This window comes from Sander lucioperca, chromosome 5 (assembly GCF_008315115.2).
Source record: "Sander lucioperca isolate FBNREF2018 chromosome 5, SLUC_FBN_1.2, whole genome shotgun sequence".
Classification (NCBI taxonomy): Eukaryota; Metazoa; Chordata; class Actinopteri; order Perciformes; family Percidae; genus Sander; species Sander lucioperca.
Genome location: NC_050177.1, coordinates 44,146,207 through 44,151,456, shown reverse-complemented (window position 1 = coordinate 44,151,456; position 5,250 = coordinate 44,146,207).

Sequence of the window (5,250 nt, the reverse complement as noted above, 5' to 3'; positions counted from 1 at the left end):
CATTCATTCTTTGTCTTTGTACAGTGAAGCTGATAGAACAGCCTGTTGCCAAGGCTGTATTTTATCATGCTTAGTCTTACATAATGACGATATATAAATACATAATGGTTATACATGGGATATGATTTAACCCTGTACACAAGTTGATAAGATAAGAGACTTTATTAATCCCACACTGGGGAAATTCCTGTGCTACAGCAGCTCAAAAGAAAAAAAATGTACACCAGAAAAAATAAAGTACACACGTGACACTCACATGTCCACACAAGTAATACACATTGTGTTTAAATAGGAATCGCATGTTAAACATAAAACCAGTGTGGTTACTGCTGGTGTCAGTTAAGCAGGCTGGAGGATAATCTGCTGTGCAACAAATATGCCCCCTACTGGTAGACAAAGAATGCTACACAATGTAAACCTACCTCTCTGGCTCAACTGGATTGCACTGCTGATGTAGGTCTAGTTGTGTAAACTTCTTGTGGCTAAAACTTGATTAAAAGTAAATACATTTTTCAATATGTTAATATCACAGACTGAGCTTGTGTTTACCTGTTCGTACAAGGCTCCCTTTAAGTTCATATAAATTAAGTCATTCAACAAGATTTTCCCCTCATAAACAAACAGAATAGATAAAAACCAATGTTTGACCAATCACCATCGAATTACAGGTTACTATTCATGCTTAACATAACTAGAAGTTCCATGCACGATAAATTAGAGCTGTCACACTGTTGCCTGAAATAATACAGCTCCCTCCACTCTTTCATTCTCAGTCTCTGGTTGGTCAGATCAGTGTAGCAGCACAACACTAAAGCCAATTGTATCTGTGCCTAGCTGTATTTTTCAATCAGCTACAGTTGCACTGATTACTGGAAAATAGTTTGAGGCAAGTGCTTGTTTACAAATGAGGCATGGCAACTAAACAACGTGAGAGACAAGTTTTTGTAAGGATGCTGGGCTAATGAATTTCAATGCCTCTCATTAGACATTCGGCTCTTTTTTTTTTTTTTTTACCTTTAGACATTTCCGGTCTCTGTTCTAGCGATAGCGTGACGTCGGTCAACAGCGAGGATTTAACTCTACAGTTACATACAAAAACATAGCTTAGCATATAGCCCAGCATGCAGCCTAGGGGAATATGTGGTTTATGTGTTCAAACGATATTATATATTGACAGAATAGTACAGTATACAGGTCTGCAAAAGATTTTTTTTTCTCATTTCAAGGTGTGCTTTTATTTGCGATACAGTGGCCTAATATGACAAATATTTTCAACAATTCTGACTTCTTGCATTGAGCTACATTTTATATTATTGTCCTTATTAGTGAAAATATATCAATTGTATTATTAATTAGTGCACACGTTTGTGTATTTCACGTAGTCTGAGAGTTATGAAGGAAAATGTAGAACATGTTGAAATTGCCCCCGGTCTCCCCTGCAGGCTAATTACTTATATTTTCCTTGTTTTGTATTCCATGTCATGGTAGACAAAACATGACCTCGACATACAATGGTGACATTTTACGCTGCTTACAGTTAAACATTAAAACTATTACACCATGAAACACTGAACAAAACTGCATTAAAAGTGCGTCAGGAGACAGTAAATCATAGTTCTCACTATAATAAATAGCTAGATTTATGTAGGCCTATTTCAAGAAGTATAAACGATATGAACCTAAAAATGTAAACAGTGGTGGAATGTTAAGTATGCCTACTTAAGCACAATGTGTGTAGGCCTATACGAGTATTTCCATTTTATGCGACTTTACACTTCCACTCCACTGCATTTCAGAGGAAAGAAATCCTACTTTTTACTCCACTATATTTATTTGATTGCTGTAGTTGTCAAGTGTTGTTAAGATTAGCAATCTGTAAGAATATTCCAGCAATAGGCTATAATATTCCAACATTGCTATATATGATAACAACTTTTTGAATGGGGCCATTTTCCATAATGAGCACTTTTACAATAAATAACATCCTTATGTATGGTACTTTTACTTCAGTAAAATGTCGATGACTAAGCAATTTTTTTCATTGTAGTAGGCTCCTGTTACTTTTACTTAGCCTAAGTCAAATATTTAAATACTTCTTCCACGCCTGGAACACAGATGAGAGATGAATATATTTTTCTCTCTTTTTCCTCTCTCCCTCTATCTCTTTACTCTTTATTTACGCCTGGATCTAAATTATATTAACTTATAATTTAGATCATGAATAATGTTAGATTTTCCCATTGCTGATAAAAAAATACAAAATACTGTATATTAAGGACAATGACGTCATTGCATAGCCTACTCACTGGTCTATTAGATAATATTAAAGTGTTAAATAAATACAATAAAGTAGATCACTCTGAACGTTCCTCTCTGTGGACTCACTGTCAGTCATAATAAAAATTATCATACAATTATTTAATGGACATTGCTCTATTTTAGCCCCTTTATCTTTGTATGAATTACAACTGTAATAGGGTGCAATGGAAACTAATTGATTTGACAAAATGTGTGTTTGTGAATGCCGTCCACGCAGAGCATGTGATGCAACTCATTTATTTCTCATCAAGCGAGATTTCTGACTTTGAATTTCATCCCCCGGTAATGGATTGGACACGGAGATTCAGTGTCGCTTTTAAAGAAAGGGGCCGATGTATGCATCATGCCTTTCTCTGTTTTCCATTTGCCCCCTCTTTTTTTTCTACTTGGCTGTAATATCCAATATCAATAAGATCACTGACACTCCCAAATCGTCACGTTCGTCTGCGTAAAGACTGATGGTTTCTTCCTTTCAGTACAAACACAAAACAAATATTACTATTATAGTCCAGCCTAATAGTTCATCCTTTATTCTGTTAACTCAGACTGCTGAAAACATTTAAGGTCCACGTGTTAACAGTGGCCTATTCATTTATTTGCCTAAAGCCCGCAAAAGCCAATAATAGCCTACCACTCATTTGATGATACTGTGGCCTGAATTGGAACTCAAATAACACCTAGTATAGTAGCTAATTAAGCCATATTCTCAAAGCTTATCGGTTTCATTACAAATTTACAAATTCCCCTCTACTTGAAGCTATGTTATGACAACTTGCAGGAGTCATTCATGTCTATATAATAATCCTCCGCCTGAAGATAATGACATCCTTCTCAGCAGGTGAAAGGCCCCCCGTTAGCCCTGCTTATTTTAAACTCAGCGTCCACCCATTGTTCGCCCGCGTTTTTGACAGCAAAGTCAACATTTGAAGTGCGTTTTTTTCCAAAGCAACTAAAAGAGGCGATTGTTAATTGAAGCCTACTTAGCCTGTGGGACATCTCTTCCCTGTAAAGTAAGGTAGATGACAGGGACTCCGATGGGCACCCCCGTCAGGCCCCCGTTATGTATAGCCCATAGGTGTGTGGGTTGAGACATGAAAGTGCTGACCATGCGCTGGGGGTGCTTTTCAGCATTAGTTTGGCATGAGTCACACAAAGGTGTCAGGGCTTTCTTTGCAGGCGTTAAACAGAGAAAACATATTTTCAACTCTACTCCACGATTTTTTTTTTCATATAGGCCTGGGTCTATACATTTGATCATACATAGATTTACCAATGTGCTTTCTTGTACTGTACCTTGATTGCCTATTGATACCTGAGGTAAAACCCCACCTGATCGACGTGAGGAAAGGTCGGCCCAGCTGCGGCTCTGCCATGTGTCCGAAATCACATGGAATGAATGATTAAGTAGAATAAATCCAAACACCGTCTGTACTCTGTTCGTGCATCGGTGCAACGAATCAACGTTGATGCTAAAATAGTGAGGACGGAGTGGCCTTTTTTCGAATGATGGACAGCAAAGTAAAACGACCTTTTGTCTGATTTCAAAGCTCAGGAGCGGAACCTTTGCTTCAGTGATTGATTAGGGACTAAAGGATGCTGTGACCCAAGATACTCAGCGCCTAAAAAGAGAGAGGGTCCATGGCTACACTTTAAAAAGAAACAACTCACCACTCCACTATTCTTTTTTTGGGCGGTGACAATATTGATTATTAGACATTTGTTGATGGAAATACACCCACTTCTCTATTAGTGGCACTGAGCTAGACTGGCTTTACGGCCGCCCTGGCGTCGTATCCTGCTGTGGCGCACGTCCCCCTTTAGATCGTTCTCGGCTGGCTGGTGCTCAGTCTGAAAACCACAATAAATTCCTTGAGGTGCACACACTTTAGCACCATTTGTGTCATATATGAGGCCATGGGGTGAAAACAAATTAGGGGTCGTGTGCGACGGCATGCATTAAACAGTTTACTGATAATATTACGCACAGATTTGTGACTAGATTAGCAATAGAGAAATCTCAATGATGAATATATTGTTTGTTTTATCAATTCAGATCTAAAAAAAAAGGTTTGGCCTCATAGGTTTTGCCTCATAGGCTACTGTATTGTTGAATACGGACAGAATCCAGGTTTGTTTTTGGTTTTATAATTTGAGAGTTTAGATGAAGAAAAATTCAATAGAAACCGTATAGCCGAAAAGAACAATGTCAGGAACATTGGTCTCTGTGCAAATGTGACCTGTTGTGAAATAAACTGATGAAATATGAAGAACCTTTCACTCAGCATTGAATTTGGTCGACAAAACGTGGCTGGAAGTCATTGTGTCAAATAATATATGATCTATATCTAAAGATCCATAGATGGAGTCGTCAATGAAGTACAATATATAATGTATATAACACAAAATAATCCCAATGCAATGCAATTACAACAGCCCAGAAATAATTATATTATTATAAATGTTCCGTTTTATTTAGGATTGAGACTCTTACGTGGGTTGTTTTTCTTAGGCCTATATGTTATTTCGAGGCTGTGCTGGTGCTATATTGGTCTGAAAGTGTTTTCTAATATGTTGTAATTTACATATAGGCCTATGAAGAAAAGTGCAATTTAATTTTCAGTTACATTGGCTTACATCACACATTACACAGTTTCTGGTCAGTGCATGCCGACAGTGTAGGAACATTGTCTATGTATTACTCCTATCCTTGTTTTATTTTATTTTAGAATAGAGTGAGTGGACGATGATTCATCGACTTAGCCGACTGGAAGAAAAACTCACATCAGGACCAATGTGTGTCTGTGAAAAATAGTTTGTGACCTACTAATAATTTACCACATTAACTAAATAGCCTAATTATACCTCGTAAGTCATCGTGTGTTGCTCCACTTTCCTCCCAGTAGTTCCCTCAACACATAAGCAGCTTTTGAG